We start from the raw sequence: 25,786 nt of genomic DNA on the forward strand, positions 1-25,786 counted from the left end.
TCCTTCATCAACATAAAACCCATGGTATCTGGCAGCTATGAAGATTAGTGATGTTCGATGAATGAACTTTCCAGTTGATTGACATTGCTTGTTTCATGACTGGCAAACTAACGGTGAGGCATGTCAATTTCAAATGCAAATTTTTATTACTTGTTTTTGGCCAGTTGCTTGAGTCTGCTGCTTTACTCGAATTCCAGATAACAGGCTTTACTGTATATTGTAACTAGCTGGCTCCCAATACTGAACCTTATGGTATCTTAGTAGTAACTGCCTGCCAATCTGAAAAGGACCTTTTAATTATCACTATCTGCTTTCTGACTGCCAACCACTTTTCTATCCACGTTAGTATGTTACCTCCTACATCATATTCTCTAATTTTGCACACAGAAGTTCTTGAGCGGAACCTTATCAAGAGACTTTTAAAAATTCACATCATCTGGTTCTCCTTTGTCCACACCATTAGTTGCATCCTCAAAATAATGGTTAAGCATTATTTCCCTTTCGGATCTCTGTGCTGTCTTGGACTACTTCTATCACTCCTCCAAATGTGCATCAATGACATCTTCAATAATTGACTCCAGCATTTTCCCCACCATTGAACTCAGGTGAACTGGTCTACAATTCCCTGATTTCTCTCTCCCTCTTTTCCTAAGAAGTGGTGTCACATTTAGCAACCCTCCAATCCAAGGGAACAGGGTATAGGATGTTGGAAAATATTCACTATCTGCAGGGCACCTCCTTAAGAACTCCGGGATGGAGACCAGCAGACCCTCAGGATTTATCAACTTTCAACACCATCAATTGATTGGATACAATTTCATGACTGACAGCAATTTCCATCACTTCCTTCTCTGAGCTAGTTCTTCTGGCCCCTAGTACTCCCTGAATGTTTTTGCATCCTTTTTGTAGTAAAGACAGAAGCAAATAATCTGTTTAATTTCTTGTCAGTTCCTGGTTCCCCTGATTCTGATGACAGGGAACCTACCTTTGCTTTAACTAGTCTTTTGGAGTTTGTGTTTATCTTCCCTTAAAATTTTCTCTCGTAATCTATTCCACTCCTTTTGTCTTGGACCTTTTATCTTCCTCTGATGAATTCTAAATGTTTTTCAGGACTTCAGAGGTTTTCTACCTTTTATAGTCAGTTAGGATACCCCTTCTTTCCTATCCCTGATTTCCCTCGGTAGCCACTGTTAAGCTGGCTTTCTCATTTTATTTTTTATGCCCAACAGGACGTACTGTTTTGAAGTTCCTCCATATGGCCTTTAAATACCTGTCTTTGTTTCTCTACTGTCAACTCGCTAAGTGCACCTTGCCAGTCTTTCCTAGCCAACTCCTGCATCGTATCATTGAATTTACCCTTCTGTATCCAAGTCTCCAAATTAACGGTGTCACTCTCCATCTTAATGCAAATTCAACCCATATTGTGATCATTCTTCCCCAAGGTGCCACACATAACGAGGTTAGTAATGAATCTTGCCTCATTCTTCAACACCCAGTCAAGGACTCCTTATTTACAGAGCACATGCGGAGGATTCACTGATTTTCTGCAGATATATTTCTCCGGCGCTTTTTACATCCAATGGATAGAGCCTTTATATAGTATCGCAATCAAGAGGCTGCACTCCATCCAAATATAATGAAGGAGCAACTGATCTTCCAAGTCTTGATCTCACAACCTGCATGAGAGTACTACCAAATCAAGCCACAATTTTGCATTGAATCTTTGTAAGTGTTTTCCTAAATGTTCATCAATTCAAACACTCATGTCCAAAGAACAGACTCACTCAGTTAATTTTCCTCTGTGTTTGTAAAAGGATAGCCATCTGCTCCATGTTGCCATTGTTAAATTGGAAACTGATCATAATGAAACATTCACCATTTACAAGGTTATGGTGTTACACACAGAAGGAACCATTTGGCCCATCTAGTCCATGCCAGCTCTCCGCTGAGCTAGATCGTCGATCCAATTTGCCTTCATTCCTTCGTCACCTTCCAACTTATTCTTTCTCACATCCCCACCAACTTCTGTGGATTCTTCTCCGGTTCCTACTGGAATGCAAGGATGTAGGAGCAAATTAAGTATAGAAAGGAGAGTTATGTGGTCACAAGGGGAAAAGTGTTAAGGGTTTCCTGAGGTCATGATTGAATCAAGATACTAGAGCTGTGAAACAACACCACCAACGCCTGCAACGACTGACACCACAGTCTGCAATTCCAACAGCTCAAGGTGTGTTTAAAGAATTATCATTGTGAACTGCTGTCTTTTCCTTGGTGATGTAAATCTTTGTGGGTTGTTGCCTGAATTTCAGATCAAAGGTTTTCGAAAGTAAGTTGCCAAGCAGTGAGAAAGGGAAAGGAGCTCAAGTAATTTACTCACACTGACCTTTCCATTCCTCCAATCTCAGCAGGTTTTCACTCCAGGTAGTTTGCCTGCAGAGTGCATGGGTGCACATGGTTCAGAACTCGTAGTTCTATGTACTGATAGATTAAGTCTAAACAAGTAGCAAACACAAAAAACTGGTAAATATTGATCCTGGTTGCTAATCCTTCATTATCCCAGCCCTGATTTACTGTTCTCGGTTTATGGGCCCATTGTTCTGATGTAGGGGTTGTTACTAGGAGACAGGAGCTGTTAAAAGATGAGGCTCACTAATACAAAGATGACCACAGGGACTGTGACCAGAGTAGTCCTCTTTTAAAGGTGGACAAATATTTGTATGGTTTTAGTTTTTGTTATTGTTGGGGAGCGGGGCACGAGGGACAGAGAATAAGAATGTGCAAAAGCGTATTCACAACTTTTAATTGCTTTCAGACAGCAAGTGTGTTCACTAAACAGTATCAGTTTCTTTTCAAGCATTTAGTTCTAATGTTTTTAAGAAACAAGGGAAGGAAACACAAAGCTGGATCTGTTACTTCATTAATCAAGTCTCCTCTGCTTTTCCTTAAACAGCTTTGTTTGGCTTGTATTCAGTGATAACAGAAGAAGCAGACAATGAGAGAAGGGGGAATTTGCTTGCACATTTTTTAAGGGTGAGTTGTACCAATGGACTGAAGCATTAGGCAGTGGACATTAGGCTTCATGTCTCATAGGTGATTTTGTGTGAGGTAGCAACTTTAATTCTCTCTTTTATTTAAAATTTATTCTCCATTCTCCTTTGCAATCTGGGTGGCAGTGGGTCCCATCCCTTAAAAAGGTGCCTACTTGAACCATTGAACTGGTGAAACACCCCCACACTAATGCAGGGAAGGGACTTCTTGAATTTAGACCCAGCAATGCAGAAGGACCAATAAAATGTTTCGACTTTCAAGTCCTGCAAGAAGGGGTCTATCCAGAGCACCTGCTGTCCTTGGTCTTTTTGGTGATTGAGTGTGGGGTGTGATATTTGGTGTTTGGGTATGACCCCGTTTCCTGCTTCACAGTCTGAGATAGTACTTGAATTGTTTGATATTTTGCAGCAAACTATGAATTAAGATGGAGAGAGGATAGAGCATAGAGTTACGGAAAGGTACAACGTTTGGAAAAAACAACATTTGCCTTTTCATTATGTGTTCATTTCATTATGTGTTTTGCTGAGGTATGAAGCAATACCTTTCTTCCTTGACTTGTGCTTAAATCTATTCCTCATTCTAAACATCGAAGGACATTGAAAGAGCAATACAATGGCCTTGACTTAAAACTCTGCACTCACATCTGCCTCCTCATGACAGGCAGCACTTAGAATGGAAAGGGAAAGTGGAAAGTGAAATTCAATTTCAGATGACTCTTTTACCCGAGCATTGAAGGATCAAGAGAATAATCATGAAAGTTTCGAGCTGGTATTCCTGAGGCAATTCCATCACATTCTTTCCAATAGTATGGTATAATAGGGTTGCACGTGGCAGTCATCTGATGAAGTTGCTTTCTCTTAAGGCTAGGATGGAGAATGGTTCCTTTTTCATTCGTTAATGAATTTGAATTTAGGAGGCTATTCTTTTAGTCTTGCGGGCTCCTTGATTATGCGGTGACTTTTTGTGCCTTGTCTGTCCCTGCATGGATCTGTCTACACTCAACTGGTGGTCTGAATGGCAGTAGCAGCTAATCTGTCTCAGACAGCAGGCTTCCTGCTTCTATTGCTCAGCAGGAGCACCTCGGTTTGGGAGTTAACAAAAGAATCAAGCCTTGCTGTTTTATGCAAACTCTCACTTTGGAATCCAAATACTCCAGGATCGAGTCTCTCTTTAGGGACAAGCACATGCCTCCAGGTTGATACTGCAGCACAATGTGGGGTGGGGTGGTGGGGGGGACAGCACAATTCTATCAGAAGTTGCTACTTTTTGGAAGAGACTAAGCCAAGAAGAGGTGCACCAAAGAAAATGTACAAGGACTGCCTAAAGAAATCTCTTGGTGCCTGCCACATTGACCACCGCCAGTGGGCTGATATCGCCTCAAACCGTGCATCTTGGCGCCTCACAGTTTGGCAGGCAGCAACCTCCTTTGAAGAAGACCACAGAGCTCACCTCACTGACAAAAGGCAAAGGAGGAAAAACCCAACACCCAACCCCAACCAACCAATTTTCCCCTGCAACCGCTGCAACCGTGTCTGCCTGTCCCGCATCGGACTTGTCAGCCACAAACGAGCCTGCAGCTGACGTGGACTTTTACCCCCTCCATATATCTTCGTCCGCGAAGCCAAGCCAAAGAAAAGCCAAGAAGCCACTTATTTACTCTCCTATAAATGGTCACAGAAGATCCCCCCGGTAGGTACCTTGAAGAATGTTGTCAGGACTTGAGGAGTTACACGTTAGGACTTTATTCCATGGAGCGTAGAAGAATGAGGGGAGATTTGATAGAGGTACCTAAAATTATGAGGGGTATAGATAAAGTAAATGCAAGTGAGCTTTTTGCACTGAGGTTAGGTGATTATACAAACCAGAGGAGATGTGTTAAGGGTGCAAGGGGAGAAGTGTCGGGGGAACATTAGGGGGGAATTTCATCGTATAGAAATGGGAGTGTGGAACTCATTTTTTACATTAAAGGAAAATATGTTCAGGTACTTGGATGGGAGGGGTAGGAGTATGGACTGGATGTAGTTCAGTGGGACTAGGCAGAATAATTGTTCAAAGGCCTTTTACTGTGCTGTCATATTTTATGGTTCCCTGACAAAAAGGCAAAGGAGTAAAAACCCAACACCCAACCCCAACCAACCAATTTTCCCCTGCAGCCGCTGCAACCGTGTCTGCCTGTCCCGCATCGGACTTGTCAGCCACAAACGAGCCTGCAGCTGACGTGGACTTTTTACCCCCTCCATAAATCTTCGTCCGCGAAGCCAAGCCAAAGAGAAGAATAACAAAGATGTTATTTCAAGTGTTTCTCAGGTTATCAAATCACCTAAACACTCCCAATTTGAGGTTTGGACAAATTTGCTGCATGCTAATGGACTGATCTGTTCCCTAGGTTAACTGTAAAATCCTCTGGGATGTTGTAATAGTCGCATTTTAAACTGCTAGATAAATGTAATCCCTTTTCCCTGCTATCTCCTTTCTTTCTTGGATTCAAGGAAAGCACCCAATAGCACAAGGACAGCTTCTTTCCCTTCCACCATCAGATGTTGAATGGACAATGAACCATGGACCCTGCCTCACTTTCTCCTATTTCTTTGCACTATTTATTTACTTTTGAAATATAATTTATAGTAGTGAGCGCTACAGCAGGAGAGTGGAAGAACAACACACGTTCGATGTGACTGCAGTCAAAGCTGCTTTTATTGCTCTCCCTGCCTTTACTTATATAGGCCCAGCTTCCCACCACTGGGTCCGGTTTTCCCGCCATTTTCGCCGGAAGTGACGTCACCAGCATGCTGGCCACTGATTGGATGTCGTTCCCGTCAATGTTTGCTGCTTCCCGCCGTGCGGGCTGTCAGCCGGGAAGAAAGGCCATTAGCCTGCGAGGGCTTTGTGAGATCACCGTGTTCGCCCGCCATTTTGTGCACTGGGTCGCCTCCCAGATAGCGGGCCGCTATATTATAACATTTGTTGTACGGTAATGCTACTACAAAAGAGTATTGAGATTGAGATGAGCTGTTGCTCCCTCGTCTATTATCGCAAATATGTGGCATTTTTGTATGGAAGCCCTTTGTTGAATTCAATCTGCATTTATAACTCAGAATATATTTATTATGAACTCATAAAGAACCTAGATCACGCTCAGCAAGCACAATGGGCTATAGACCTGATCAAGTTCTCACCCCTCCCCTGAATCCTGGACATCTCAATACAACAGCAATGTTGGTGCGGCGCTGACTCAAATTCAAACTCATTGGATTACAATGGAGGCTTGTGTTAGAAGTTATTGCATGTTTCAAAGAAAGACTGGATACATGTTTAAAGCAGATAAAAATACTCGGGGTTACAAGTAGAAAGCAGGGCAGCACAGATAGTTTTGGAGGCAGGATAGTTGTAATGGGCTGAATGGTCTATCCACAGACCGCTCGGCAATTCTGTAATCTTATGCTGGAATGGGCAAAATGGCTACTGTCAACTACATTGCACCAATTAAAAAATGTCACTAGATCTCTTTCAGTAGAGCTTACTGTCGGGACAGTGAATAAAATAAACATGGGAGAAGTGAGATTTATAAACTTGTAACATTACAGGTAAAAGCATTCAGTTTAAGGTGATTGAGACTTTCCAAGTGAGCAACAACTCCAAATTCACCTGTTAACACATTGGCTCTCCTGTTCCTTTTAAAGTCCTGTGATCTTGTGCTGGGATGGTTATCTTCTTTACCACTGTACAAATGTAAAAAATATTAATAATAATAATAAATAATGCTTTTCCAATAGGATTCCAGTACCACTGTTCAAAATCAGGCCCGTCTCTTCAGAATATTTGAGAAATATAAACTTGAATTTTCTGTTTGGATTTTTTAATATATACAGTATTTGATGAAAATCGTGCTAGCTAGCTTCTGTTTAATAACATCTCTTTTATAATAACAATGTTGCTGTGTGATGGAGAATAATAGTTATCCCTCAACCAACATCACTGAGCTCGGTTATCTGGTCAATATTTTTGTGAGAGATTGTGTGTAATTGAAGAACCATATGTGGCTACACAACAGGAGTAGAGGTTTTGGACATCCCAAGGATGTGCAGAATGCTTTTCAATTAGAATCTTCCCATCTGCTTGAAAATTATTTAGTTTTTCTGCTGATGTTATGGAGTTAGGATTAGGAGGTAAACCAGAGAGACTGCAGGTGGTGGAAAAATGGAGGAACCCATGAAATGCTGGTGGAACTCAAGGTCAGGTAGCCCCAGGGAAGGCATTCTGTGTGTTTCCCATAGGAATCGGCGGAGGCTATTCAGCCCTCTTAGACTGTCGAACCCGCAGCGAGATCACGATTTGATTACCACTTTAGCTCCATGTTTGCTAAGGAAAATTCAGGGGTTTTTTTTTGATCCTGTTAGGTGGATATTTAAAGACAATGTTTAAATTCTGGTGGGCAGTGATAGATAGCCCCAATTAGCAAATGAGAAAGACTCATACACTCTCAATGTTTGCAATAGAGCTTGTTAACATGAGAATGGTTTCACTTTAGTCATCCTGAACACATTCAAATGGAATTCTGCTCATTTGACAATTCACTTGTGACTGAAAGATAAGGAATTGCAGGTGAAAGGTTGAGTTGTTCAGGTTAATGTTAGATCTGACAGGACTGTTGATTGCATTGAGAGCGATTGCAGAGTGCTGAAGTGAATGTTGGGCATGCCATCTTAGCTAATGTTAATCATGTTGCAATCCAAAAGAGCTCACTGGTGAATCATTCTTGGTATTCAGTCCACATGGTTTAGGGAAGACTAGATTGAACCAAGGCAAAAATCTCATCAGGAAGAAACATGAGAAAACACACCGAAATGCTGGAGGAACTCAACCAGTCTTTTCAGCATTTACAGGAGACAAAGATATATCGCCAACATTTCAGGAAAAGTCAGAAGCAGGATATATCAGAATTCAATTGGGGGGGAGGAATCCAGACCAACAAAAGGTGTTAATTGAATATGATAAGGGGCCAGGAAGAATGTATTGTGTCTGTGTGAAAGGAGACAGGGAATGGAAAGATGAGGGGGAGGGAGGTGGGATTTAACGGAAGCCAGAGAAGGTGATATTAATGCCATCCAGTTGGAGGGTGCCCAGTCAGAAAATGAGGTGGTATTCCTCCAATTTACAGGTGGTCTCAGTCTGGCAGTATGAGACCATGGACAGTCATGTTGGCAAGGGAATGGGATGGAGAATTGAAATGGGTGGCCACTGGGAGATCCACACTATTGCGGCAGACAGAGCCGCGATGTTCAGCAAAGCGATCTCCCAGACGAGCGAAACACAGGCCTCCTCAGTATTGAGCGAGCCAACTTGAAACTTTAGATCTTTAAAGACACACCCAATCATCAAACCCTAAAGCTGCATACTCCTCTGCACTCATGACTGTGTCGTCATGTTTGGCTAACAAATCAATCTACAGCCCCTTTCACACTGGCGCTTTAACCCAGTAATTAACTGATGACTTACTGGTTAACATGCCAGTGTGAATGCTCATGAACCAGCACGCAAGCATCAGATTGCCCAGGGATGAGCCACCTAGGGAGGGTGTATCTTCGCCGATTCGTTTTGAATTGGTCCAGTGTGAACAGAAAATGGCGTACAAATTTGCTGCCTACTGTGAACAGAATAACTGGAACTATCACAAATAATGGAGATTGAGTATTTAACTGAGTGGGGCCAGAACAGCATTCTTGCTTTAAACAATTTAAGAAGGAGAGGTCAAGATGCCACCACCTGTCTACACGAGGTGGAGAGAGTTAGTACCTTCAAGTTCCTGGGAGTCCATATATCAAAAGACCTTTCCTAGACCCAGCACATCGAGACAACCGGGAAGAAGGCACACTAACACCTCTACTTTCTTGGAAGTCTGTGGAGATTTGGCAGGTCGTCGAATACTCAATCAAATTTGTACAGGTGCATTGTGGAAAGTGTACTGAATACTTGCACCACAGCCTGCTTTGGTAATTCAAGTGTGCAAGCATGCATAAGGGAGCAAACAGGGTCAAGTCCATCAAAGGCTCCAACCTCCCAACCACTGTGATGTGCTCCCTCAAGAAGACAGCCAATACCATAAAGGATCTCTGTTCACAAGCTCCTCTCACTGGTACCTTCAAGAAGAAATGCAGAAACCTGAAGTCCTCCACCTCTATGTTCAAGAATTGTTTTTTTTCCAACAGTTGTCAGGCTCTTGAACCTCCCTTTACTACTCTAACCAAACTATTTCGACTCCACAAGAAGACCTGTCTGCACTATTCAAACATTATTCTTTTGTAATAGTGAACATCTATAATCTATCTTTTAGCATTATTATCTGTACAGTATTGGAGATTTATTTACAAAATATCTGTTTAAAGTGAGTAAGAACTTTGCGCATATGTACTGATGTGTAGGACAATAAATTCATTCATCAGTATAATAAAATTAAATGTAAGAATCTGATGGGGGATGAGAGGATTCAATTCAAATTGGTGACCATTATATTTAGGATAAAGTGATGGAAACAAAAAATAACAGGAAATAAGTGAATGATGTGATGAGACATCAGGAAGGTGGGGCTGAATGGATGTTTTCACCTGTAACCATTTTGTGGATTAGTTTTGTTTTGATTTTAATAATTAGAATTAATTGAATGCAGTGGAACATGCCGTAGCGTAATAACAGTGGTGGATAAATGATGTATTTAAAGCTTGTATGTCTGTTTGACCTGTTGGTATCCTATTTGAACTCAGCCCTATGTACTTATCTGGTTCTTTCCTTCGGAACTGTTTTGTAGCAGGCTTTTATTTTTAGCATTGCTGCCGGAGATCATGGCAGTTCTGCAATCGTGACCTGCACAACTGTCCCCTCTTTGCGATGATGGATTGTGTGGCAGGCCGCTGTCCAACTCCAAGGACCACAGGTCAGCTGTGGAAGCTTTTCTTTCTCCTTTTTTGGGGAAACCCTTAGGGGGGGGGTGGGGGGAGTTAGTTTTTAGGTCAAATGCTGAGACCTGACCACAAAGAACCTCTTAAAATAGGCAACATCGTGGAAGGAGGCAAGCTAACTCCCTGGTCCAGTGTTCAAATGAAGCCATATAATGTTTCAATAACCAGATATGCAGGAACAAATGCAATTACACGATGCCACTTGAAGTCTCTCAGATTATGTTTTAGAGAATAATCAAGGGATCCACTGCTTTGTTAATTTAAATATGCCTAATTTATTAAACCCTACATGGGGAAATTTAGAATAATGTCATAAACAGCAAGTCGCAAGAATAATTATGCACCAATACCAACACAGTTGGTGTAGTGGACAGCACAACGCCTTTACAGCACCAGTGATAGATAGCGAGGTTTGAATTCAGTGCTGTCTTTAAGGAGTTTGTACGTTCTCTCCGTGCTGTGATGGTTTCCTCTGAGTGTTCCTACTGTTCAAAACATACCGGGGTGGGAGTGATGACGTAGTCGATTGGGTGTCAGTGAGTGGCATGGTTTCGTGAGCCAAAAGGTCCTGTTACCGTTCTGCGTGGCTAAATTTTAAAATGTAGATATTTCATCCCCCTATTATATCTCTCCTTTGCGCAAATGACTAAACACTTTTCTTGTCATTCGCAACATCCTTTGCTAAAAACATGACTCCCCCCCACCCCCACCTGACACCAGGTACTTTTTGCCAGTTTGTTTTCGAAGTTGTGGCTGTTCACCACTGACCCAATCAAGTGACAGCCCGCCTCGTGAAAGTCAGAAGGGTGAAACAAGATATCTTAGCTGGTAGCTCGAGGCAGCTGAGCCCAGCCCAGCATCAAGCAGCAATTAGTGGGCCAGAATCAGAGGTGATGATTTTCATCCAGTCGGATCATTGTGCCTTAAATCAAGCACTTTGAAACACAACTCAATCTCTTTTGCAACAACAGAAATCTTTGAGCAGAGGCTAGGGATGTTTGAAGTCTTTCTACGGTCTTGAATACACTCAAAAACCCTTGGATTGTCAACAGGCACAAAAAGAAATCTTGACTGTAAAGGTCCCATATCAGCTCAGCTTTATAAAATTGTATTCTCCAGTTTACGACTGCAACCATTCTGGACAAATCCTTATGAATTTGTGTGATTTATTTATCAAAGAATTGTGCATAATTTATATAGCGAACAAGCCGTCTGCTTCATGACTGGTATTGCATGTCATTGTTTCTTTATCCATGCAAACTACAATTCTGGATGTATTAACGGTGCAGTAAGTTTAGCCTTAGGTTTGGGATGGGGATCTGCTCAGCTGCAATTGCGCTGTCTGGAGTAATGTGTTTGCATTAGTTGGTGTCCCTGAATCTCAAAAGGCAACCATCAGTTGTCGAACACTGAAGTGTGGTCATGAGGGGATATACCAGGTTTGCCTGTGTTTTTTCGCCTCCATATTTCCATCCTATCTGTGTTTCTCCAGATAATGCAAGACATACAGTTGCTTGGACCTGGGAAGGAGGAGAGTTGCAAATGCTTAAACAGCCACATTTCAGGACCAAGTCTCTGCTTTGAGCAGCTGGTATAGGATTTACATCTGTTGCACTTCAAAGAGGTTGGTCACCAACTCTGGTGTTTCACACACCCCTTGCCACCAATATCGGGACTGATCAGAGTCACCCAGGGGTGGGGGGGAGAAATCACAATATTTGAAACAATCATCACCTCCAAGTTAAACTCAGTTGATAAATTGTAGTCAAAGACATCATATCTAAAAAGAAGTTTCTTGAAAGCAAAGAAATGGGGAAGGCTTATGGAGTCACTTACTAAGCAGATGTAATGCATGGCCAGTGGCAAGGCAAAGAAAATGGTGGCACACAAAAGGTTGGAGAACATGGACCTGCGATACTTAATAACTTTTTCTGTGAACAGGTTATTAAGATGTTTTTCTTTTCATATTGAGAGGATTATGTTATGGTTTTGCTTTCTCCACCTAACACCACTCTCAGATATTCTGAATATTCCAAGTCCATGCCCTCTCTGCTGGACACACAGTGGCATGGAACTAGACTGAGACACCTTTCACTCTCCTTTCTTTGGAGGGTTCAGTAAGGACAATTCACATATTGCAGCTCTCCCAGAGAATTGAGTTATGCCTGAAAGGATTGTAGAACTGGATCAGGGATGACAAAGACCAGCAGCATCAAAGCTTCATGCCGTCATCTGATCGGCAAGTTAACCCCTCCAGGTAAATAACTGGCAATACCTTCAACTACTGCCCCTTCCTGTGACTCCTTCAGGCAGCGAGCCACAAGATACCATGTTTCTGATTTCCTGTTTGACAGCAATGCAATGCTTCCTCTTTGATCCAGTTATGCAGCTTGTTTTGTTTGGCACGTTGCCTTCAGTAATACGATTAGCTCAGTGTTTGTAGTTCAGTGAAAATTTGGATGTCATTCCAAAAAAAAGAGAGTGAGAGTTGTTTTCCCTTCGCTGGCTTTTTTTCCCTCTCCCACTAGTGTAGTCATCTTGTGTGATTTTGTTAAAGGCTTGTGTTTGATTTCCTCTGCCTGAGTGTTTAGTTAAGTGATGGTTTTAATTACTCTAGGAAAACAGGCCTACAACTTGGTCTTTCTGCAGACTGGGTTGTGACTAGTTTTAAGGGAGCAAATTTAGTCTGACGGTGTAGGCATAGTTTGGATCACTGTTCATCAAAAGTTGTGGATCAATGGAAAGTTGACACACCATGAAAGTGATTTTCTATTGCATTGAATGTTGAGTTTACTGTCAGCTTCTTCCAACATGGGCTATGTTTTCAGCTCTAAAATATGCATGCTGCGTTAATTAAATCAGGCCCAAGAAGGTTGTTCTATTTAAGGTCAGAGGCAGGTATGTTGTATTTTTTTTTCAGGTTGACACTAAGCTGCTTCAGAGCTGTGTAGATGCAGAATCAAAATTTATTATCGTGAAGATATGCTAGAAAACTTGTTGTTTTGCAGTATCAGTATTGTGCATTACAGGCACCAAATGGCCATAAACTGCATTCAGATTTATTGTCAGAGTACATATAACCCTAAGATTATTTTCCTGTGGGCAAGGCAGAATTACCACTTATTGGCAGTGCAAAAAAAAATAAAGAAATGTAAACAACCTGACTGTGCAATACAGAGAAATTGTATACAATAAAGTGCAAAAGTAAAAGTCCTTAAATTGAGTTTGTTGTGGAGGAGTATTAATGTAGAGATCGTTGAAAGAATCAAAGACTTGTTGATCCAAACCAAGGCTTTTATTAGCAAAAGACAGGAGCTCTTCACAGGTGGCCGACCAGTCCGGAATGATCCGACCTGGCTAGGGACACAACCCTTTAAGGCCCAGACAATTGGCATGGCTTAGCTCTCAGCCAATCGCTGTAAGCACAGTCTAGATACAGTAACTATATACACTATGTACATTGGTGATAGATCTGTACTATCATAATTAGCTATTCCTGAACCTGGTGGTGTGAGCCTACCTCTTCCCTGCTGGCTGCAGCGAGAACAGAGCATGTGCTGGGTGGTGTGGCTCTTTGATGATTGCTGCTGCCCTCTGACATCAGCATTCCCTGTCGATGTTCTCGATGGTGGAGAGGATTTTGCTTGTGATGTCCTGGGGCTGTGTCCTCTACTTTTTGCAGGGCATTTTGCTCAGGGGCATTGTGTCCCCATACTAGACTGTGATGCAGCTGGTCAGCGCATTTTCCACTGCACATCTATAGAAATCTGTGAGAGTTTTTGATGTCATTGCCAAACCTCCGCAAACTCCATAAATATACTATTTAAAAATAAATGCAAGAGATTTTAAAAAAAGAGCAGTGGTGTCTGGTTCATTGCCAATTCATAAATCTGATGGTGGAGGGGAAGAGGCTGTTTTTGTACCATTGGGTGTTTGTCTTCAGGCTCCTGTACCTCCTTTCAGATGGTAGTATTGAGAAGAGGGCATGGCCTGAGCGGTGGGGGGTCCTTAATGAGAGAGGTTGCTTTCTTGAGACACTACCTCTTGTAGATGTCTGTAATGGAGTGAAGACTAATGGTGCCGGCCAAGTTCTCTGTAGCCTTTTGCTGTCCTGTGCATTGGCACCTCCATTCACGACAGTGATGCCACCAGTTAGAATGCTCTCCACGGTACACCTAGGGAAAGATTCTTTGGTGACATCACATCTCCTCAAGATCCTAATGAAGTAAAGCCACTGGCAATCCTCCTTCAATATTTCATTGGCATGATGGCCAAACATAGCTCTTCAGAGATGTTGTCACCCAGGAATTTGAAGTTCCTGACTCTCTCCACTGATGATCCCTCGATGAGGACTGCTTCATGTTCTCCTGATTTCCCCCTTCAGAAGTCCACAATCAGCTCCTTAGTTTTGCTAAGGTTGAGTGCAAGGTGATGGTTGTGACACCACTCAACAAGCTAATCTATCTCCCTCCTGCACATTTCCTCACTGTCATCTGTGATTCTGCCGGCAGTGGTGTAATGAATGGGGTTGTGGGCTGGAACCTGATACCAATCATGCAGAAAAAGGAGCTCAAAGCAGCCGAGGAAGTTAAGTTGAGTTAAATATGGAATAAACGGTTAATAGTGAATAAAAATGAATGAGCTGGCATTCTGCTTCATGAGAGTCTTTTCGGGAAGAAAATCTGCTTCCTATGCTTTGATCAAGAGGTGGCTCAGTTGGTCGGTTTTTTTTCTGCTTTTGAGTCAGAATGTGTGAGGTCCACACCCTGTACCAGTGTCTCCTCGAAACCTTTATCTGTTACCAACATCTGTAAACGAATACATTTTGCAATGTTAAAATTGCTGTTCAGCTCTCTGCTTGTAAAGAGCATTTGAGTCTTACAGCACAGAAGCATGCCATTCAGCCCATCATGTCCACGCTGACCAGAGCACCCATGTATCCTAATCCCATTTAGCTGCAACAGAGATGGATTACCTTTGTCTCATTAACAGGATCTGGGAGTTTGGTTTCCAAGTGGAGTGATAATATAATTGGGATGGACTATCATACCCAAACAAAATGAGTCTCTTTAAGTAGCCAATATACTGTGAATTTAGGAATGCACCCAGGCTATGAAAAATAACCTTTCATTGGTTCTCCTTCATGGGGCTTTTCTCACTTCTCTTGTATCTATTTGTTTAAATGCCAATTGATTACATATTCCCAACCCCCCCCCCCCCCAGTTGCTTAGTACAACACTAAAGAAATGATTATTCACAAGAGATACACAAGGCACTGTAGATGCTGGAATCTGAAGCCAAACATGTACTCCTGTAGGAGTTGAATGGGTCAAGCAGCAGTGGTGGGACAAGTGGAATGGTTGACATTTCAGGCTGTTAAAAAGGCTTTGGCTAGAAATGCCGGCCCTTCTTTTTCTTCCACTGATGCTCCGTAATTCACAGGCTTTGCTTTGTGTTGATCCAGGACATCAGCGGTGGATGGATGGGATGGAGGGGGGAGTTACGGGGTGGAATGGGGAGAGGTATCAAGGTTCAAGGAATCAAAAGGAAAACAGTGAAAGAGATGAGCTGATAAAACGCAGCAAACAGAAAACTGTACAGGAGTGTGGGAAAACATTCAGAAGAACCTTGAGCAGGAAATGCACTGCCCAGTCTAAACAAGTGACCACAATACAATGACTGATTTCCAGTGAATGTGAAGTCTATCAGTGCACCATCAACATTACCAAACATGCGTCAGACTTAAATTCATCAAAACTCCCTCCTGCAGCAGCTCTCTGTGGCTCTGTAGGGGAACTGAGGTCTCATCAAAATAATTTATGCTTGTCACCAAATAACTATACACACGCATCATGTCGCAGAGTTGTAGGATTCCTTCCAATGCAGCAAGATTTTATTTGGACTTGTTTACAGAAAGAAAGTAGAAAAGATTGCGGTTCTGCAAACGAAACAGTCAGAAACCAGAGGAAATGAAGAATTGATTCATTTAGGTACAGCTTAGACAGTTTATCTCAGGTAGATTGCAGTTTATTTCCTTTCAGCTCTTATGCTTGAAAGGTATCAAAGTAAGTGATGATGGAATCAGACCCACAATGACCCTTCCAGGTGAATGTTGGGGGTGGGGGTAAATTGAGCTGTTTTGGAAGGAGAAACATTAATGAGTTGCTGGCAGGGATAATTCCTTCCAGAAATATTACCATGTGCTTAACTTTCCTCGCAGAATCCATGATTGTTAAATATTGACACCAATAGAGTCACAGGTTTACAGCACGGAAACAGGCCCACAACGCCAGCTTGTCTGAGGGGAACAGTGCCCTCCTGCTTTAGTCCCTGTATTCGGCCCATACCGCTCCAATCCACTCCCATCCACATAGTGTTTCTTAAAGGAAGCTAATGTACCTGCCAATTAATGACATCCCGACTGGTTAGTACAATTCCAAAGACAGGTAGTTCCATATCCCCACCTTGCTCTGTGTGGGAAAACTGCCCCCACATGTCCCTTCTAAATCTCACTCTCTTTGCCTTATAGTTATGTCATTTAGTCTCTTACCCTATAGGAAACAGTCTGTCAGTATTCACCTTACCTACTCCCCCCCCCCCCCCCCCTCACCTCCAATACTCTTAAGGAAAAGACGCTTCTATCTTCCAGTGACTGTGGTTGAGGGAGTCACCTGAGAGATGTGGGGAGAGAAGAGAAATGTAGTGGTAATAGGGGATAATATAGTCGGTGGAATACTCACAATTCTCTTTCATGAGAATCAAGAGTCCTGAAGGCTGTGTTGCCTGCCTGGTCCAGGTTCAGGACATCTCATCTGTTCTGCAGAGGACTATGGAGTGGTCTGTGTAGGTACCAATTTGTATATGGCTCAGATAGAAATCCTTAGACAGAACTAGGAAAGAGTTTCTGATGATAGAATTTGAGCAGTTAGGGACTAAATTAAAGTGAAGAACCAAAAATGTAATAATCTGTTGATTTGCTACCTGAGCCACATACAAATTGACACAGGGTTGATATAATTTGGGAGTTAAAAGTGTGGACTTTTAATGAGTTTGTCTCAGACATTGTTGAAATTTGCTGTTAAACTGGTTGTATAGCACTTTCATGAAGAACAGGAGGTTCTAGAAATTGCAAGTTTTATTTCTAACCATGGCTGCAAGTTTACAATGAGGACCTCAGCAGGCCATGCAGCATCCACGGGTAGAAATGGTCCCTCGATGTTTCGTGTTGGGATCGTCCGTTCAGGAGTTTTGGGACCATTGTTTCTTGTATGCTCCGCCAAGCCAACCACCCAATTCTCTGGGTATCATGAAAAAAGGGAGGGAGCTAGAGGAAGAAAGTGGTTTCCGATCCCTAACACATGAAAGGAGCAGCCACTGATCATCTTCACATCCTGACGTAGTTTCATTAAAGTTGCGGGCAAATTTCTCCTGTGGTATTAATTTATATGAGTGAGCTATCATGTGAGCTGGTAATGATGCATTAAAATGATGAAAGCCTTACACGATCTAGATGAAGTGTAATTGGATAGATTTTGAGAGGACGGCTCTGAAAATAACTGAATAGAAAGTCAGCCAAATTTTGGTAAAGGAACAATAGATTCAAACTGCTACTCACCACTAATAACACATTACATTTATTTAGTTCCTCAGGATATAGAAGTGAAGGTCGAGTTAGTAATCCTGATATGTGATTTAATCAGTTAGAAATCTGGGTTCGAATCAGGCGTTCTCTGCCAGGAGTTTGTACGTTCTCTCTGCGACTCTGTGGATTTCCTCGGGGTCCTCCGGTTTTCTCCCACATTCCAAAGACAGGAGGTTTATTGATCACATGGGTGTATTTGGATGGGACAGGCTCGTGGGATGGAAGGACCTGTTGCTGTGCTGTATCTCAAAGTTAAATATCAAACAATTGAAGGAAGGAGAAAAGGTTGGAAAGGTTTTTTTGGCTGCAGTGTTGGGAAGAGGGGACGAGTCCCCTCCATCAAATAACACTGCATTTGGTATGCTGATGGATGAAATAGCAGGAGAGGAGTGGAAAATAGCTCTGAGTAAATCCTCTGTAATCCTGGCATATTGCTCATTTGATAGCAAAATTCACCCATGTACCTTTAACAGTTGAGTCCTGACATTGCAAGAGTGGGTGCGCATGGGAGGTTGGTACCCTCAGTGGCTGACTCCAAAGCATTCTTTGCAAGTGCATTGGAGGCAAACAGTGCTTGAATTATACCGGGGCTGTGCACGGATCGGATCTATGACTCATGACTTAATCTGTCGTTACTGCATAACTACTTAATTTAGTCTGTGTTTAACCTATTTTCTCTTTAATAGTCATGAGCAAACATTTTCATTTGCAAAGGGATGAAATCCTCTCCCTGAATGGCCTGTATGCCAAAGGCATTACCTGGGTCTTTCAGAGATGAATAATTGATTAGGTCAAGGAAGAATTGAATAAGAAGCTAAATGTTTAAAATCCACCTAAGAACGCAGATTATTATCTGGCAAAGCCGCTTTATCTCAGGCCAGGAGGCTCAGGGAGCCCATTGTTTTCAGCCTGGAGGTATTAATTTGAACTGATTCAAGCTATTGGGTCTGATGGGGTAGAAAGTGATCCCACACCACCCAGCACCCTATTCATCCCTCCTCATTCCCCATTTTAACTGACCATACAAAGTGTAACCGTAGAATATTAAAATGGAGGGTACCAAAGTCACCTTGCTATTTAAGAGCCCAATGAGAAAAATTTAGAGATTTGAGACTATCTTGCATAAAGTTGAACTAGTCATTTGCATTCTAATTTTGCTTGATAAAGGTGCTGACAGGTAGGTCAAAGGAGAATCGCCTGATGTCTGTTAGCACCTTAATTAGCAATTGTTCACAAAACAAAGCTTGTTTTTTTTTTTGCTGACCATAAAAGCCGAAGCCATAAAAAAGACCCTGGCGGTTCAATTATTTTGTACTTGGGTACAAATCAACTTCTTCCAAGGAACTACTCAACAGTGCAACCTCATTGATAATGAGGAACAAAGCTTGAGTGCTCCTAGCCTCTTTTGTAAAGAAACTGCTGTGATCTTAGTAAGCCAAGTAGATTCACTAGGTTTGTCTGCCTTATATGAGGATGCTCTGACTGATGTCATCAAGGACCGTACAAATAATAAAGAGATCTCGTTTGTTATGGTAGGATTCTCATTAAACAAATGACATGGATTTAAAGCAACCAAAACAGAGGGTAGTTGAGGAGAAATTCTTATTGCGCAGCAGGTTGTTAATCTGGAATTTGCTGACTAAAAAAATGGGAAAGCAGATTTCATCAAGGATCAAATATAGGACAGTGCCACGAGGCAGAGCTGCTGCCACTCTGCTCCAGAGCCAGGTTAAATCTGATACAACAAAACGTGCTGGAGAACCTCAGCAGATCACGCAGCAAAAGGATACGAGCACCATTTTGGGAAGGACTCGGGCCCTGACAAAATGAGTTGGGGTAGCATTGGCGTTGAAAGGGGGTGCACTGAAAAGGTTGATTCCACAGCTTTTTTTCTATGACGTGACACCCAATAATTCCTAAAATTTGCAGAGTTATGGACCGGAGCAAGGAAGTTGAGTGGAACAAGAAACTGCAGATGCTGTGACTGGAGTAAATATGTAAGAGAAACTCAGCGAGCAGATCAAGGTTCAAAGTTCCTTTTATTGTCGCATAATTATACATAAAATGTAATATACTCGATCTACTTCAACTTTTATCTCCTGTAAGGCAAACAAAGAATCACAATGAGCATTGCTTAGTGTTCCTAACAATGGGAGGAAGAGAAGCGAGAGAGTCCCTGATTGTCCCTGGCTTCGCCTCCAGCGCTCCCGCAGCTTCACAAACGCCTGTTCAAACCCTTGACAATCTGAGCTCCAGATCCAAAACTCTGACACGATCAGGAAGCCTTCAGTGCCCGATGCCCCTCAGGGGCCCTTCTTGCCCTCAGTTCCCTCTTGAATCCCGGATCTGATGCCCAGTTACCATGAGCCAATTTCCAGCAGCCCGCAGTCTGTGTGAGTCCTTTGACCACGTTGCCAACCTCCCACAGTTTGTGTGGGTCTTTCAGCTGCTGAGACCCCCGCTAGTCTGCTGCTGTGAACCTGTGGGGGTCTTTTCCTATGCTTCTCCACAGGGAATGTTCTCCCCGTTTCTGGTGCCTTGCAACCACTTGTGTTATGCGACCCGGCACAGTCACTGCTGTCTGGGGTACAGTCATCCGTGGCTGCAGGATTTAAAAAAAACACTGTTGGCTCCTTTAACAGGCCATTTAATGCTTGTCCAGAGCCATCTGCATCAGGGTCGACAGTAGGACCCTGCAGAGCAGTGCTGTGTCTCCGCTCCCTTAACAGCACTGTCCTTACAGCAGGATCAACACCTCCCCCATTTTTTTTATCCTGCAGTGTTTATAGGCAAAGATATATAACCAACATTTTGGGCTTGGTCAAGTGTTCAGGTCCTAAAAGTGAGCAAGGAAGATATTTACTCATGCATTAGAAGCCAAGCATTCTCCTCTTCTGTTTGATTTTTTTTTAAATTTTTTATTTTTCACACCATAAATCACATTAGCCATGATATACACTATTTCTTTTTCACACATATACAGTGACTTTTTCTCCCCCCCCCACCCCTTCCTCCCAAGCCACCCCCCCACCCCACCCCCCTCATCCATTTTAGGTATACAATCTAGGTTGCATTAAGCCAGTCAGACAATGTTGTCATTCAACAAAAATACCCCAGAAATTCTACTGAGTCCATTCTTTTCTTTCCTTCTCCTTCCATCAACTTAGGTAATGTTTGTCCCCGGTAGGTTTTCGCTATTGTATTTAATGTAAGGCTCCTATACTTGTTCGAATATTTCAATATTATTTCTTAACCTATATGTTATTCTCTTCTGTTTGATTGATGAGAGGATAAAAGAGTTAAGAGAAACTGGATCAAAGTAGAGAGGTGAGAAGTGACAAATACAGGAAACAATCTTAATTTGGTGATCACGTCTAATGCATCTAGTTTACAAGAAATAGAGAACATAGATAAAGGATGAAAGGTGTTCCCACAGATGTGGCCTGACCTGTTGAATGTTTCCAGCATTTTCTGTTTTTGCTTCAGATTGACAGCATCTGATTTTTCTTTTGGATTTTCACTTAGAGGGTAATCGTGAAAGATTTATTTCTAGTTTGTATTGCTGGTCTTGATCCAAAGACCAAAACCTTCCTCACTGACACATTGTCTAAGCCAGTGGTTTTTCAACCTGCCCCCCCTAAACTCACATTCCACCTTAAGCAATCCCTATGCCATAGGTGCTCTGAGATTAATTAGGGATTGCTTAAGGTGGTATGTGAGTGGAAAGAAAAATGTTTGAAAACCACTGTTTCAATCGTACCTCATTGACTCATTATGTGCACAGTTTCATAGCTCCAAAGGAAATGGGCCAATGACAATTTTTCTCAAGCAAAATATTTCAGTAACAATTGGGTCAAGAGCAGTAATTCTCAACCTTCCCTTCCCACTCACACACCACCTGAAGCAATCCCTCAACAATCATAGAGCACTTATGGCTTTTTCTTTCTTTGGCTTGGGTTCGCGGACGAAGATTTATGGAGGGGTAATGTCCACGTCAGCTGCAGGCTCGTTTGTGGCTGACAAGTCCGATGCGGGACAGGCAGACACGGTTGCAGCGGTTGCAAGGGAAAATTAGTTGGTTGTGGTTGGGTGTTGGGTTTTTCCTCCTTTGCCTTTTGACAGTGAGGTGGGCTCTGTGGTGTTCTTCAAAGGAGGTTGCTGCCCGCCGAACTGTGAGGCACCAAGATGCACGGTTTGAGGCGATATCAGCCCACTGGCGGTGGTCAATGTGGCAGGCACCAAGAGATTTCTTTATGCAGTCCTTGTACCTCTTCTTTGGTTCACCTCTGTCTCGGTGGCCAGTGGAGAGCTTGCCATATAACACAATCTTGGGAAGGCAATGGTCCTCTATTCTGGAGACATGACCTACCCAGCGCAGTTGGATCTTCAGCAGCGTGGATTCGATGCTGTCGGCCTCTGCCATCTCGAGTACTTCGATGTTGGAGATGAAGTCGCTCCAATGAATGTTGAGGATGGAGCGGAGACAACGCTGGTGGAAGCGTTCTAGGAGCCGTAGGTGATGCCGGTAGAGGACCCATGATTCGGAGCCGAACAGGAGTGTGGGTATGACAACGGCTCTGTATACGCTAATCTTTGTGAGGTTTTTCAGTTGGTTGTTTTTCCAGACTCTTTTGTGTAGTCTTCCAAAGGCGCTATTTGCCTTGGCGAGTCTGTTGTCTATCTCGTTGTCGATCCTTGCATCCGATGAAATGGTGCAGCCGAGATAGGTAAACTGGTTGACCGTTTTGAGTTTTGTGTGGCCGATGGAGATGTGGGGGGGCTGGTAGTCATGGTGGGGAGCTGGCTGATGGAGGACCTCAGTTTTCTTCAGGCTGACTTCCATGCCAAACATTTTGGCAGTTTCCGCAAAACAGGACGTCAAGCGCTGAAGAGCTGGCTCTGAATGGGCAACTAAAGCGGCATCGTCTGCAAAGAGTAGTTCACGGACAAGTTGCTCTTGTGTCTTGGTGTGAGCTTTCAGGCGCCTCAGATTTAAGAGACTGCCATCCGTGCGGTACCGGATGTAAACAGCGTCTTCATTGTTGAGGTCTTTCATGGCTTGTTTCAGCATCATGCTGAAGAAGATTGAAAGGAGGGTTGGTGCGAGAACGTAGCCTTGCTTCACGCCATTGTTAATGGAGAAGGGTTCAGAGAGCTCATTGTTGTATCTGACCCGACCTTGTTGGTTTTTGTGCAGCTGGATAACCATGTTGAGGAACTTTGAGGGGCATCCGAGGCGCTCTAGTATTTGCCAAAGCCCTTTCCTACTCACGGTGTCGAAGGCTTTGGTGAGGTCAACAAAGGTGATGTAGGGTCCTTTGTTTTGTTCTCTGCACTACTTTTCTTGGAGCTGTCTGAGGGCAAAGACTATGTCAGTCGTTCCTCTGTTTGCGCGAAAGCCGCACTGTGATTCTGGGAGAACATTTTCGGCGACACTAGGTATTATTCTATTTAGGAGAATCCTAGCGAAGAATTTGCTTGCATTGGAGAGCAGCGTGATTCCCCTGTAGTTTGAGCAGTCTGATTTCTCGCCTTTGTTTTTGTACAGGGTGATGATGATGGCATCACGAAGGTCCTGGGGCAGCTTTCCTTGGTCCCAGCAGAGCTTGAAAAACTCATGCAGTTTGGCATGCAGAGTTTTGCTGCCAGTCTTCCAGACCTCTGGGGGGGATTCCATCCATACCTGCTGCTTTGCCACTTTTCAGTTGTTCAATTGCCTTATATGTCTCTTCCCGGGTGAGGACCTCATCCAGCTCTAGCCTTAAGGGCTATTGAGGGAGCTGGAGCAGGGCGGATTCTTGGACTGAGCGGTTGGCACTGAAAAGAGATTGGAAGTGTTCTGACCATCGGTTGAGGATGGAGATCTTGTCGCTGAGGAGGACGGCTTTACAAGGTGAGCCTGCTGGGCAGCTCGCTTCTTTGCCAGCAGCTCCTGGATTTCCTGGTTGTTTTTGTCGAACCAGTCCTTGTTTTTCCTGGAGGAGAAGCCCAGTACCTCTTCAGTGGATTGCAGTATGGCAGTCTTCAGCTGATCCCAGAGGGTTTCAGGGGACGAATCCATGAGGCGGATTGCATCCTCGAGCTCTGCTTTGAGGTTTGCCTGGAAGTTTCCTCTCACTTCGTCTGACTGCAAGTTTCCAACATTGAACCTCTTTCTGGGGGCTTTACTCAACCTTGACTTTGGCTTGAAGTGAAGGTTGAGCTTGCAGCGAACCAGCCGGTGGTCAGTGTGGCATTCCGCGCTGGTCATGACCCTGGTGTGGAGCACAACTCATTTGTCTCTTTCTCGCACCAGGATGTAGTCCAGGAGGTGCCAGTGTTTGGATCGGGGATGCATCCAGGTGGTCTTAAGGCTGTCCCTCTGCTGAAAAAGGGTGTTTGTAATGACAAGCCGCTGTTCTGCGCAGAGCTCCAACAGGAGGCGCCCATTGTCGTTGCACTTGCCGACACCATGCTTGCCCAGGATTCCTGGCCAGGTTTCTGAGTCTTTGCCGACACCAAGGATGACAACTTTGTCGGCTGTAGGCGTGTGTTGGATGAGGTTGCGCAGATCAGTGTAGAAATTGTCCTTTTCTGCTGGTTCTGCCTGGAGTGTTGGAGCATAGACACTGATGAGGGTGATGCGATGCTTGTTTTGAAGGGGGAGTCGCATGGACATGATCCGGTCCGAGTGGCCTGTCGGGAGGTTTTCGAGTTTGGAGGCAATGGAGTTCTTGACCATGAAGCCTACACCAGATAGGCGTCGTTCATCCATAGGCTTGCGAGACCAGTAGAGTGTGTAGCCCGCGCCACGTTCTTGGAGGCTGCCTACATCTGCAAGGCAGACTTCACTGAGAGTGGCTATGTCGATGTCAAGTCTGAGGAGTTCATGTGCGATGAGGGCAGACCGACGTTCAGGTCGGTGGCTGTCAGCCTTGTCTAGCATGGTTATGATGTTCCAGCATGCTAGCTTGAGTTTGTGAGCATCTTTTTAGGGGGAGGACGTGGAGGGGGTTGACATGGACATGTCCTCGGGCCTGCGCAAAGGAGCTTTTAGGTGGAGTGCAGTGTGCGCAGTACTGGCCCCACCCTTTACACCCATGGTTCATGTGCCGTGGCCATGCAAGCTGGGACGTGGCAGTGAGGTCTTTGGGTCGTAGGTTTTATATCGGAATGGCCTTCTTCTATGCAGGTTTCTTACCCAGGCTGGAGGGGCTTGTGGCTTAGGGATTGCTTAAAGTGCAATGTGAGTTTAGGGGGGCAGTTTGAAAACAACTGGTCTAAGCAAAGACTGGCCATTATTGCCAAGTCTTGGGGAATGAATCAGAATATTGTTTTAATTTCTCTTTCTTGAGAAATGCAGAAAATTGGGCACTAACTGGGCACTAACTTTTATTTGCTTTCTACAGACTGACTCATACTTCTGTGTACGGAAACAGGCCCTTCTTCCAAACATGTCCATGCCAACCAAACTAGTCCTCTAATGCTTTTCTAACCATGTACCTATATAAAGGCTTTTTGAACATTACAATTGTCCCTGCTTCTGCTATTAACTCTGGCAACGCATTCCATGTACCCGCCATCCTCTGTATGAAGAAATTGACCCTCAGGTCCCTTTTCATTCTTTCCCCTTGTTCCTCAAATTTATACCATTTAGTTATCTACACTGGGTAAAAGACAAAGAATATTTACTTTAACAATGTCACTCATAACTTTATGAATCTCTATGAGGTCCCCCGTAGCTATTATGCTCCAGGGAGAAAAGTCCAAGCATAGTCAATGCCACCCAATATACACCCCATTAAACTACACCCCCAGTATGTTTTGAACAGTGGGAGGAAACTGGATTCCCCAGACAAAACCCACACAGACACATGGAGAATGTACAAATACCTTATAGACAGCGCGGGACTCAAACCCCGGTCCGGTCCCGATTACTGGCGCTGTAAAGGCTGACCGCTATGCCAACTGTGTAAGACCTGCCCATAACTCAATCATTTGGTCATCTGGTCTAATATCACCTTTATGTGACTCAGACTTTGGCAATCATTCCTGCAAAGCATCAAGCCACAATGAAAATGCAAATAGTAGCTGTTAGAGCATAAATCCATGATCCTTGATCTGGGAAGCAGGAGCTGGATTTAATGCCATAAATATTGATCAA

At 43.5% G+C, this 25,786-nt stretch overlaps 1 protein-coding gene across 2 annotated transcripts in view; it reads left to right on the forward strand.

Annotated features, from left to right (window-relative positions):
- prdm1a (PR domain containing 1a, with ZNF domain) overlaps window positions 1-25,786 on the forward strand; it is a 111,206-nt gene that overhangs the window by 19,516 nt on the left and 65,904 nt on the right. Inside the window, exon 3 of one of the 2 annotated variants that reach the window (XM_069887467.1) lies at window positions 19,573-19,640. The exons of the other annotated variant lie outside the window; for it this stretch is intronic. The gene's annotated coding sequence lies outside the window, so the exon portion shown is untranslated. The remainder of the gene's footprint in view (window positions 1-19,572; window positions 19,641-25,786) is intronic. 2 annotated transcript variants of the gene reach the window in all.

The sequence above is a fragment of the Narcine bancroftii genome, chromosome 6 (genome assembly GCF_036971445.1).
Source record: "Narcine bancroftii isolate sNarBan1 chromosome 6, sNarBan1.hap1, whole genome shotgun sequence".
In the NCBI taxonomy this organism is placed as follows: Eukaryota; Metazoa; Chordata; class Chondrichthyes; order Torpediniformes; family Narcinidae; genus Narcine; species Narcine bancroftii.